The sequence below is a fragment of the Carcharhinus amblyrhynchos genome, chromosome 2 (assembly GCF_965287045.1).
Source record: "Carcharhinus amblyrhynchos chromosome 2, sCarAmb.v2.hapA, whole genome shotgun sequence".
Lineage (NCBI taxonomy): Eukaryota > Metazoa > Chordata > Chondrichthyes > Carcharhiniformes > Carcharhinidae > Carcharhinus > Carcharhinus amblyrhynchos.
Window position 1 is genome coordinate 73,490,814 of NC_137325.1, and position 13,832 is coordinate 73,504,645.

The following is a 13,832-nucleotide window of genomic DNA, read 5'->3' on the forward strand; positions in this document are numbered from 1 at the left end:
ACCCCGAAATTTATTTGTTCCTCTGAGCTTCCTGGTGTCCTGCCATTCATTAAATTTTCCCTTGTCTTGTTACTTCCTCCAAAGTACAATACCTTGCACTTATCAGAGTTAAACACTATCTACCACTGATCTGCCCATCTGACCAAACTATCTATATTTTCCTGTAATCTACGACCTTCTTTTTCACTATTAACCACCCTACCAATCGTAGTGTCATCTGCAAATTTACTTATCATCTCACCCACGTTGTCATTCATATTATGTATGTATTTAATAAACAGTAAAGGACCCAGCACTGAACCTTATGGTATGCCACTGGACACCGGCCTCCAGTCATCCAACCAGCCTTCTATCACCACTCTTTGTGTCCTGTTACTAAGCTAGTTTCAGATTCATCTCACCAAGTTTCCCTGAATTCCATGTGTTTCAACTGTCTAAAACGGTCTCCCATGTGGGACCCTTTCAAAGTTTCTGCTGAAATCCATATAAACTACATAAATTTCACTTCCCTTATCCACATACATAATCAACTTTTCAAAAAACGCTTTGAAATTGTTAGGTGTGACTTTCTCTGACAAAGCTATGTTGAATATCACTAAGCAATCCATGTCTTTCTAAGTGGAGCTTAATGCTCTTCTTCAGAATCTTCTTGAATAGTTTCCCTGTCACTGATGTGAGACTCTATAATTCCCTAGTTCATCTCCTACCAACTCCCCGAGCAACCTCAAAAGTGAGAGCCATGAAGACCCACATGGACCATTAGCCTAAAATGGCATGCTCATCACCCACTTAACCTGAGGCCGATTACCCTGCTCACCTTCCCCAAGCCCTGACATTGAGCCGAACTGTAGTGTCCCCGACCCTCATGCAGACATGGGCTGGGCTCTTGTGTGCAGTCAGAATACTGATAGATCTCAGCAGCATCAGGAAGCATCACAGCCTGACTCACAGAGAGTTGTTATCACCCTCCTGCCTGGACAAGTCACTTGCTGGCACAGGCAGCCCAGGTCTGTCACGCTAGTGTGATGCCAATGAGACTCCTGAAGGGGGTGTTATGTTGGGGAATGTGGATAGCGGTCAGGGAGAGGGCATTTGAAGGTTTTCTGAGAGGGTGGAGGGGAGTTGGTAGTTAGACCTGCCAGACACCACGCCTCCTAATTGGAGAGTCTTGCAGCTATGGGGCATTCCTGGTTCTCTTGGCACACCCCCAGACTCTTGCCACCACTAGTTGCCTATCATCCACACCCTCCTAGTTCGCCTTCTCCATAGAGAATCTGCTTGGTCCTCCTCTAAAATGTCACTCCTCTGCTGTGCCAGGTAGTGGACTACAATGTGGGTATACTCTGGTGGTTATACTGAGAGCACTGCTGGAGTGATCCAGGCAATGAAACCCACATCTTGAGCAGGCCAATGTACTACTCGTCGACAAAGCAGGTAGCAGTGTGGGCCTCATTGTAGCGGGTCTCCACCTCGGTCTCAGGCCTCTGCACCGGTGTCATCGGCCATGACCTCAATAGGTAGCCCTTGTCGTCTATAAGCCATCTTGGCAGCTTAGGAATCTCCAAGTACCCAAGGATGGAACTATCACACCTCAGATGGAGCACACACGGAAGTGCACAATGTTGAGCAGGTAGTTGCACATAATTTGGACATACAGGAATCCCTTGCGGTTGATGAAGGGCAATCCTTGATTACATGGGGCTTTCATGCTATCCAAAGCCTCTTGTACCTGAGACATACCAGTGATGACAGCAAAGGCTGCAACCCAGACATCTTGTTGGACCTGACCCAGGTCAAAATAGATGTAAGGGGTTCTCAGGCATACAGGGCATCTGTGACTTCCCAGATGTACTTGTGGGCTGATGTGTGGGAGATGCCACACTGGACACAGCTCGAACCCTGGAATGATCCAGTGACGAAGAAATTCAGGGCTCTGGGAGTGGGTATTGATCTTTTACAGGTTGTGAGGACGTGGCACAGTTGCTGCACTGACTCCACTCTCAGGCAGAGTCTCTGGTGGCACAATTGTCCAGCAGCTCATTTTAGGACATTAATTTCTATACAGCTGGTGTCTTCATCACTGCAGTCTTCTGGACCCCTCCTCCAAAGGGCAGCTGTGTCCTGACCCTGACCAGTGCCCCCTGTTGTTCTGGTGCAGCCTCCAGACTGGATTGGCCTTGCTGCAGGCAACGAAAAATGTCAACCACCATGGTAGTAATAAGGATTCCTGCCAGCTCTGCTGGCTCAATCCCAACGTTCATGGTTTTTTTGGAAGGGGGAAACAGAGAGAGGGAGGGAAAGTCCATTAAGGTTATCCAGCCCGTGCCCTTTAATCTAACCCAGTACCCCAGGTGTTCATGATCCTGGAAGTTAGCCACCCAAGACATCCCCAGTGCCATGTACCGATATAGGCCCCGATACCATAGGGCATCGGTGGCAGCATGAGGCAGACTGGGCTCAGTGCTCTGGCACTCATGTAGAGCATAAGGGTGGCTGTGAGAAGATCCTCATTGAGGAACCCTTGCAGAATGAAGTTGCGTGCACCCACCTGAACATATGGTGCAAACTAGCTACCAGAAATAGTGTGCAGTTCAAGACAGGTGGTAGAAAAGCATCCTCCTGGCTTTCATACGTGTCCATTCAAGGCAACATTGCAGAGTTCATGCAGTGTGAAAAGCTGTATTAACACCTGCAGAGCTCCCTTGATTGAGGCAACAGCTACCAGATCTGGTGTTTGTAACTGTTAGTGGGGACTGGGATAGATTGTCAGCAATAATTCACACAGTCTTTCCAGCAGACAGATGGCAGGGTAACCAGTGTGACATGAGTGGGATTTGATCTCAGTCTTATATGAAACCTCTCAGACGTCTTTCACGGAGCAGGGGGAATGCTCTCCACACAAACTCCAACCCATCGGCGACTCCCAGCCAAGCCCGAGCCCCCCACATGGCCACAGCCCCCACCCCGCACTATGGCAGCAGCTGACCTGCTCTCTTGCACTCTGGAGGTTGGTGCTAAGTGGCGCTCACCTCCTTGCTCACACTTACAACTGCTGCACCTCAACCTTCAAGGGACCAGTACTGATTTATACCCTTGTGACATTTTGCCAGAGAGGTGGGAGCATTTTGTGAGGGGATAATTGTGTGGCGGAGTCACAAATGAGATTGAAGCCCAGTACTCTCATGCTATTTGGCCTCATGCCCGTTTTGGGCAAGATTCAGTTTGTGTCAGTAAAAAGGGAGAGGACAATTGCAAACCGTTCGGAGCTGGGTGGGGAAGCGATTTTTCAGCTTGCACACTATTTTCTGGAATCAGCATAATCTATGCCATACGTGACAAGGTCAGAAAATTGCCCCCATTGAGTTAGCAATTAAATTGTTGCATCAAATAAATTAATTCCACACGGTAGGATGTAAGATTTTGCAAATAGCTCACAAGTGCCACCATGTGGATTTCATTGCCATTTTTCAATGACTTTGGTTACAGTTATTCTCCATGCATTAAGAAACCAGTCACCATTACTGGTGGAGATGGAGAGGGTGGGGGCGGCGGGGGGGTGATGAAATATCATATGGCTATCCACTTTATTGAGTCTCCAATAATTCTGTGCCGCTCATGAGCTTTTAGTCAGCCCACAAAGTGGGCCTATAGAAGCTCTTAGCAGAAACATTTTAATATTATAATATATTGTGATAATATCTAAATTAGGATGTATGACATTTCCTGTGATTCAAGCTGCAATTTATATTTACCAGTTTAATGTCACGTTGGAGCAGCCATGTTTTGGCCTGGCAGGAGATCAATGCTTGCAAGGAAACAGTATTTCTGAAGAAGAATTTTTGAAAGTTTAGTTGATTTTTAGATTCATGCTCATTGTTATTTTCAGTGCTTTTATTTGACAGATTATGTTTTGAAAGATTTACCAAAATGTTTACGCTGAAGTCAGTGTAAGGGTGCCAAAGTGGTAGACAAGGTGGTAAAAAAACAGCCATATTAGTTGACCATCCCTAAGAAGGATATCAACTCTGTTACATTCTTCAGGGCAGGCACCTCTCTTATTGCCTTTACCTTTTCTTCTAGTGGGTGCAATCGTTTTATATCAACTGTCAATCCTAAACACATGAACTCATCAGCTTGATGGGTTCTCTTTTCAAGCATACACCAGCCTCTTTGAATTCTTTGAGAGCTTCCTCCAAATTGGCCCTATGCTCTTTGGGTGGCATCCCTATTATTAAGACATCATCCAGATACACGACAACTCTTGGTATCCCTTGCTGCAGGCTTTCCATGGTGCACTGAAAGGTAGTACATGCAGATAACATGCCGAAGGGCAACCTCATATATTGGAATAAAACTTTGTGTATATTAATGGTGACAGGTTCCTTGAGTCTTCTCCCAGCACAAGCTGTTGATACATATGGTGGCGTGGCCATGTAATGAGCAATCCTTTGCAGGCCATGTGATTAGACCAGGCCAAACAACAAATGAACATGTGCATTCCTGGGGCTGGAAGGCTTCAGTTGAGTCAGGGCGTTATCAGGAGTAGAGCTGAATAGTTGCATTGTTAAATCCTTATCAGTCAACAAATCTTTTAGTTTGTTACTTGCCATATCAAGCCATCTCAAGTTACTACAGAATGCATGATTTAAGTCCAATTTTGTGTACTTGAGACTAGTTTAGCATAAAGGTCTTCTATCATATCTATCTATTTGAGCAGCTCTGTTTACAGTCAGCTTGTAATCAACACAAATCCTATCTGTGCAGTCTGGTTCTAACATAGACTATTGGCGCAGCTCACTGTGAGAACTGCACCAGTTTAATTATCTGACTGTCTTCCAACCTCTTCAACTGTACCTTTTTGATGTTGGGCATAAGGGACAGGTCTGGCTCAAAAAAATGTTGGTCTTGACCCATGGTTCATGGAAATTTTAGTCTTTACTCCTCATATGCACCCCAGCTCTCTCTGAAAGACTTCTTGATACATACACAAGAGCTCCTGTAAAACCTCATCTGTGGTTCAGCTTGATTTGTTTGAGCCAATTTCCTCCCAAAACGCTAGACCTCTTGTCCTTTCACTACCACCAGGGATGGATCAGCAGACTGGTGCTGGTAAGATACCAGTGTTGAAGTTGTGACTAATAACTTCAGTGCCTCCCCCATGTAGGTTGCCAACTTTGCCGAGGTATTGCTGAGTCTCACAGGTTGCAGACCTTGCAAGTACTTACAGGTTTGTTCATTTATTAGCATGGTCAAAGTGCCTGTATCGACCTCTAGAGTTAATGGATGCCAGTTAAACACAAGAACGATTTCAATGGGGATGTCGTATTTAACTTTACAATGTTGAGCTTATAAACTTCAGACTTCTCTTCCGAATCTTCCTCAATCTTGCTCCCTGAAGTCGTCTTTTTTTTGTCTGGGAGGTAACCTTCAGTGTGAGTCCAGGATGGAACTGAGATATCTCACTATTGCAATCCTGTTGTGGGTGTCTCGAGGGAATTAGCAGCCACAACAGGACTCACACCTACAGCGAGTGAGCCCAGAAAAATCGCGACTGGAATGTCACACTGGTATATCACACCCAGATCTGATTTTAATTCAGTGTAAGTGAATGGGTTTTGAATGAATTAAAGTCAGGCCTGGTTAACCAACCTTGCTTATTTTCATGGCTTTTGGGCAGAAGTCCTTTACAATATTCATGTATTGTCACCTGAATCACAAAGGACAAAAAGTCGGCAGTGACTCTGCCACGCTGGGATACTTGTTTTTGCGAGCTGACTAACGAATTGTTTTAAGGCAAGGTACTCGCATGTGGTTTACCTCAAAGTGCAACGCAAAATAAACACAAGAAAATCATCTGCAGAGGCTGGAATGTGGAAAGGGAACAGAAGCACCAGAAATCCACCAGCATCTGGAACGAGAAATAATGGATCCAACAAAATATGGCAATCCTGGAAAATGAAAGGAAAAGCAAACGCTGTGACTGCTTATCAGCCCACTTCTGTCAGCCTCAACTGGGATCTTGGGTTCATGTCACACTATTTGTAACCCCCATGACTTGCCTGGGCTTGCAACATCTCACTCACTTTGATCTTTATGTCATCATTGTTTACAGGTATAGTGCCGGAAGACTGGAGGATAGCAAATGTTGTCCCCTTGTTCAAGAAGGGGAGTAGAGACCATCCTGGGAATTATAGACCAGTGAGCCTTACTTCTGTTGTGGACAAAGTTCTGGAAAGGTTTATAAGAGATAGGATTTATAATCATCTAGAGAGAAATAAATTGATTAGGGATAGTCAACACGGTTTTATGAAGGGTAGGTCATGCCTCACAAGCCTTACTGAGTTCTTTGAGAAGGTGACCAAAGAGGTGGATAAGGGTAAAGCAGTTGACGTGGCGTATATGGATGTTAGCAAAGCGTTTGATAAGGTTCCCCATGGTAGGCTACTGCAGAAAATACAGATGCATGGGATTGAGGGTGATTTAGTGGTTTGGATCAGAAATTGGCTAGCTGATAGAAGACAGAGGGTGGTGGTTGATGGGAAATATTCAACCTGGAGTTCAGTTACTAGTGGTGTACCGCAGGGATCTGTTTTGGGGCCGCTGCTGTTTGTCATTTTTATAAATGACCTAGATGAGGGTGTAGAAGGATGGGTTAGTAAATTTGCAGATGACACTAAAGTCGGAGAAGCTGTAGACGGTGAGGATGGATGTTACAGTTTGCAGAGGGACATAGATAAGCTGCAGAGCTGGGCTGCGAGGTGGCAAATGGAGTTTAATGCGGAAAAGTGTGAGGTGATTCACTTTGGAAGGAGTAACAGGATTACAGAGTATAGGGCTAATGGAAAGACTCTTGGTAGTGTGGATGAGCAGAGAGATCTTGGTGTACATGTACATCCCTGAAAGTTGGCACCCAGATTGATAAGGTTGTTAAGAAGGCATACAGTGTGTTAGCTTTTATTGGTAGAGGGATTGAATTTCGGAGCTGTGAGATCATGTTGCAGCTATACAAAACTCTGGTGCGGCCGCACTTGGAGTATTGCATACAGTTCTGGTCGCCGCATGATAAGAATGATGTGGAAGCACTGGAAAGGGTGCAGAGGAGGTTTAACAGGATGTTGCCTGGTATGGTGGGAAGGTCTTATGAGGAAAGGTTGAGGGACTTGAGGTTGTTTTTGTTAGAGAGAAGAAGGTTAAGAGGTGACCTAATTGAGGCATACAAGATAATCAGAGGATTAGATAGGGTGGACAGTGAGAACCTTTTTCCTCAGATGATGATGGCTAACATGAGGGGACATAGCTTTAAATTGAGGGGTGATAAATGTAGGACAGATGTCAGAGGTAGATTCTTTACTCAGAGGGTAGTAAGGGCATGGAATGCCCTGCCTGCAGCAGTAGTGAACTTGCCGACTTTAAGGGCATTCAAATGGTCATTGGATAGGCATATGGATAACATTGGAATAGTTTAGGTTAGAGGGTCATTAGATTGGTTCCACTGGTCGGTGCAACATCGAGGGCTGAAGGGCCTGTACTGCGCTGTAATATTCTATGTTCTACTGTCCTGTTGGAGACAATACACATCTCTTTAACGTATGCTTAATGCTATCACCACTCACATTGTCGTCTTGATTAGCTGTAAAGACTCACATTCTAATCAGTATTCTGTAAACTGAGTGTGTGCTTTTATATGCTCTGTTTGGGATCAGAAGTCCCCACTCACCTGACAAAGAGGCAAAGCCCCAAAAGCTAGTGGTGTTTGCTACCAAATAAACCTGTTGGACTTTAACCTGGTGATGTGAGATTTCTTACTGCTTATCAAGTCAGATAAATGTTGAAACAGTTTTGGGGTGGACCTCCTTTGTCTGTTTATTACAATTGCACAATGTCACCCTCCTTAGAACTCAGCTACATGGTCAGTTGCTGATTACAAGTTTTAGCAGCTATAATTTTTGCTTACAGATGACAAAAGAATTCTGCCAATAGTGAGAAAAATATCCAGTCCAGTTGTAGTTGCTAAGCTCTGCACGCTTCAGTGAGAACTATTCCTGACAACAATCTTGATTTCAAAATTAGCACAGCAAAGCATCAAGACTAAAGTGTTCATAATCTGTATTGCAATCTCATTGCTTTCACCCAGAGTGATAAGTATTGTTGTCCCGAGCTGGCGTTAGCAATCTGTAAATAAAGCTTATCTCACATTCAACCCAAACAATGGTTGTCCAAGCAGAATGAAAAGGTAGATCGGATTTCTTGACGGTTCCTCACAAACCATTCAGCAGAAATATTGTAAAACAATGCTTCTTGGTGGTGCCACTGCTAATAGCAACCAAGTGCCAACACTGGTTTACTTCCAGGTGCTGCTGTTATAAAGCCGGGGCTGTGATGTTTGCTTCAGCTCACTTTCAGTATTCAGTGTTAGTTGTACAACCGGCGCGGTTAAAACTCTCATCTGGTTGGCAAGAGCTTGAAGTGATATTGTGAAGAACGGGTGTGCGTACTTCTGACATGAAGGGTTCTTCTTTGATGCTGATGGTGCCCAGGGGAGCAGTACTTTTGACAAGACGTATCTTTAAACTTGTCATGGAGTTGCTCTCTTGAGTGTCATCTATTGCAGATCTCTTTATTCCTTAAGGAGACCGAAGGGTAATTTTCCAGTGTAAATGTGGATTAATGTTGCTGACAGCATTGCATTTTTTTGTGATGACTTATTTCCCTTGCAAGAAGAGTCTCTTTGATATGTGCATTCTACGCTGCAAATCGTGCTCTGAAGGTTTAATGTTTATTTACAATCCAAAAGATTACCAAATTGGTGTTAATGTTAACCAAAGCATTAAAGATTTCAAATGAACGACAGAGCTATTAATTTGCTACAACTAATTAAAACTTGGTGATCGTGGAATGTCTGAAGAATTTGTGACCAATAATGCTGAGCTTTACTGGACTACATCTACACACATCATTTCAGGTTTATTTTCTATGCAGCTGTTATTGATATGCTGAAAGTTAATCAAAATGTTCACTTTTTTCTGCAAGTAGTCATTTCATGAATGTAATTCGGCAAAACCGCACGTGATGTAAGGTTTGCTTTTCCTCGTGTTTTTCCTGTTATGTTAGAACTATTATATTTGAATCCGAATCAATAGTTGTTCATAAATTGTTTCAAGGAGGATGAATTTAGAGAATGGCAGTAATGTATTTGGTCCTTCTAACTTTTTAAACATTAATGAGACTATTCTTCTGTCCGAAGCATAATAATCCAAATACAAATTATTGCCGTAAGTAAATGAAGAGAAGGCACAAATACTCTATTAATTTCCTTTTCTGAGAGCTTCATCCCAAGAGTTGTAAAGAGAAATTGGCTTTTTGGTCTTACTGTCTAAGTGTTTGAATTCCCTTTGATACCATAACTGGGATTTTGCCACGATATTAAGATGCAATGGGGGAGCTCAGCAGGACTCAGCGGCAGTCTTCCCCGTTGCAGTCAATTAAGAGGCTGCGGGACGGTGGGTGTCTGTATGAGCGGCCAGACCACTGAGAGGGTCAACAGTTATTTTGTGTCAGTTGTGCCACCACTGAGGCTGCAACTGGAAAGATAGGGTGTCTCCATATCGGGATGTCATCAAGAGAAGTTGAAAAATATATTTCTGTGCTGGGCCCCAGCAATCAGACAGATAACCCTGCCAGCGCAATGTCAGGGCCAAGGAAGCTGGGGAGCTATTTTTCTGTATGTAGAGGTCCTGGAGATGAAGGCTTCTCTAGGGGGGCCTCCAAACTCATATCCAGAGTGCTGACAAAATCCCATTTTCTTAATTGAAATACTCCAACTTCTCAATGCTCAGGAACAGGAGAGGTGGAAAGGGTACAGACTCTATTTGTACGTCTTGTTGTCACAAAGTGCCCTTTGGTTGTGATACAAATGATGTTGGTCCAAATTTTGATCTATCATGAATACATTCAAGGATTGAATTGTATGAGCCGCTTCTGTAAGTATCTCATGTGCTTTTGCTGGAGTTGATTCCTATAGCTTCGTATTTTCTTTTCTGAAATGTTAGCTGAGAATTCTAATAATCATATCCCTTGATCTGAACTGGATACTTGTATCTTTCATATCTACTTCTGCTAGCACCCCATGCTGAAAGGGAGGGGATAACTTGATCTTGGGATTGGACATAGCTCAGCACAACATTGAGGGCTGAAGGGCCTGTACTGTGCTGAAATGTCTGTGAAAGTGAAACACACCCTAAATATGCAAAAATTGAATTGAAGTTATTTGCACAAAATGGTGTTGAATATTTCTCAAGAGAAAGTAGAAGGAGGCCAAGCAAACCAGTGAGCCAACGCTGTTGTGAATCAATAGCGGTTTTATTTCAGATATGGTGAAGATACAGAAAAGCAATGATGATTATTTTCACTTAATTTGATCAGTACAAATTAATTCACGTGACAGTACAAAATAATGAATACACTGTGCTCTCAGGTGGGTTGTCTTACTTGAACAAGCGTCATGAAATGCAATTTTTACTTTGGACTTGAGTGTAAAACCAGTAGTTATATTTTTTGATTTGATTTATTATTGTCCCATGTATTAGTATATAGTGAAAAGTATTGTTTCATGTGTGATATACAGACAAAGCATACTGTTCATAGAAATGGAAATGAGAGAGTGCAGAATGTAGTGTTACAGTCAGAGCTGGGGTGTAGAGAAAGATCAACTTTATGCAAGTCCATTCAAAAGTCTTACAGCAGCAGGGAAGGTGCTGTTCTTGAGTCGGTTGATATATGATCTCAGACGTTGGTATCATTTTCCCGACGGGAAAAGGTTTATAGATTGGCTCCCAGTTTTATACTATTCATCTGGCCAACTCATTGTAAATTGATTATTGTATACTGTATAATGGGAGGCTCATCTGCTAGCACCCCATGCTGAAAGGGAGGAGATAACTTGATCTTGGGATTGGACATATCTCGGCACAACATTGAGGGCTGAAGGACCTGTACTGTGCTGAAATGTTCTATGTTCTATGAAAGTGAAACATACCCTAAATATGCAAAAATTGAATTGAAGCTATTTGCACAAAATGGTGTTGAATATTTCTCAAGAGAAAGTAGAAGGAGGAAGTTGGAGACCAATGGGGAGGCAAAAATAATTGAATTAACTATTTTGCCTATTGTTATTCTTTGTATAGTCTAAAATATTGCCGCCCATAATTACTGTCACAGAATCATAGCACTTCATAACACATTAGAGGGTCATTTAGCCATTGTGTTTATGTTCACTCTTTGTAAGATTAACCCACTGAGTTCTGCTTTACTCCCCTTTTCCCTTATTAGTACTAAAGACTTGTACTCCAGAACTTATTTGACTCCAAGCCAAGATGTTCTAGTGCAGTTACAGCACTGGCATCTATCCGGCAATATGAAAAATTGCCCACATACATCCTGTACACAAAAATCAACACAAATCCAACCCTGCCTATTACTGCCCCATCAGTCTACACTCGATCATCAGCAAAAGATGAAAGAGGTAATCAACAGTGCTATCAAGCAGCATTTACTCAGCTGCTCACTAATACTCAATTTAGGTTCCTTGCCACTTAGCTCCTGCTCTCATTACAGCTTTGGTTCAAACATGAACAAAGGAGCTGAATGTCAGAAGTAAGGTGAGTGTAACTACATAAAGGAAGTTGGCTATTGTTGTTGGAAGTCAATCTTCTCAGTTCCAGGGCATCACTGCAGGAGTTCATCAGGGGAGTACTGAAGGCCCAATTCTCTTCAACTATTTCATTGATGACTTTCCTTTCATTATAAGATTGGGAAGTGGGAATGTTTGCCGATGAAGGCACAATGTTCAGCACCATTCACCACTTCTCAGATAATGAAGCAATCCACATCAAAATGCAGCAAGACCTGGACAATATCCAGGCTTGGGATGACAAGTGGCAAGGAACATTCACATCACACAAGTACCAGGCAATAACCATCTCCAAAAAGAAGGAATCTAACCATCAGCCCTTGACATTCAATGGCACTACTATCTCTGAATTCCCCACTATATAGGGTGTTTTCCAGTCATGTGAAGGTCATTCTGCTTTGTGGTCACAACTGAAATCACTCATTTATAGCCGAAGGACTGGGCTTACATTTATGAGCCACGCTAAGGATGATAAATAATATAATCAACACAGGTTTCAAGTTTTGAGTAAGAAAACTTTTATTATGTACAGTTCATCTAAATATGGCACAACCGATGCTAAGCGTTCCTGTATGGCTATTCCAATATAAGTTACTTCCCCTTGGACTTCACCGAATTGAGCCCCTCCAGGTTCCCTTACTCACAATTGTTAAACCCCCAAAATTATGTAAGGTTTGGTGAGGAGATGTGAGGTGACTCTCCACACAGTGTTGGACTGAGTCTCCTGTAGGGTGCAGATGAAACACTTACCCCATCGCATTCACTCTAGACAAAGTTTTTGGGGCCACACCCATTCCTTGGGGAATGCAATTTTCTTCAGTCCCAGTTGTAGAGAGACAGAGAGCCAGATACTGCTCTCATATACTCATCTTTTCGAGCTTTATGTCTCGTGTTCCTTCCTTTCATTCCATCACTGTGCAAACCCCTCCTATTACAGCCTGCCCCGAGTATACCATTTTCTGCCTGATCTACTCAGGTGGTGAAAACAAACCAAAAATTGTATTGATTGATCCCCTGGAGAGAAAGTTTTCTTCAAATGTGTATTGTTTCCCACCCCTTGCTTAGCTGGTATTGTGGAACAATGGGAACTCCTGAGCTTGAACGTTGCAGGATGTGTGAACTACTTTCCAATGAACTCTATATTCTCCTTAATCACACCAGACTGATCAATATCATTGTCAGCCCAGCCAATTTGGAGCCGGTGATTCGGTGATCGTGTCTCTTTTTGGGCGGTGTTGATTTTGGTTTAGCATTTGAGCCATTTTGTCCTTTCTGGTCTTGGAAACAATGGTCTGTGTTTTTAACAGAGTCCCTTTTCCCAAAACCAGGATATTCCCTGGTGAAAACTTGGATTAAAAATGATGACCCTGCTGGAGGTTTATCACTGACTAGAAACCGGACAAGCCATATAAATACTGTAGCTAAAAGATCAGGTCAGAGGCTAGGAGTCCTGTGGTGAATAACTCATTTCCTGACTCCCCAAAGCCTGACCACCATCTACAAGGCACAAGTCAGAAATGTGAAGGAATAATTTCTACTTGCCTGGATGAGTGAAGCTCCAACAATAGTCAAGAAGGTCGACACCATCCAGGACAAAGCAGGCTACTTGATTTGTTTCCCATCCACAAACATTCAATCCCTCCACCACCAATGCACAGTAACAGCAGTGTGTACCACCTACAAGATGCACTGCACAAACTAACCATGGTTCCATAGACAGCAGGTTCAAAATCCACAACGCCTACCATCTAGAAGGACAAACACAAAAGAAACATGGGAACACCACCACCTGAAAGATTCCGTTCAAGTACCTTGTCTTGAAATGATATCTCCATTCCTTCACTGTCACTGGGTCAAAATTCTGGGATATCCACCCCAACGGCACTGTGGGTATATCTACATCACATGGATTGCAGCAGTTGAAGAAGGCAGCTCACCACTACCTTCTCAAGGGCAATTAGAAATGGACAATAAATGCTGTCTAGCCAGAGACACCCACATCTCATGAACAAATTTTAAAAAAGAACATTTCTTCTAATATTTATCTACTTCCCTTTTAAATGCAACAATGGATTCTATTGTGGGTCCACCATTGTTTCTGAGAGGACATTCCACATCCTAACAAAACTTTGCACAAGACTTT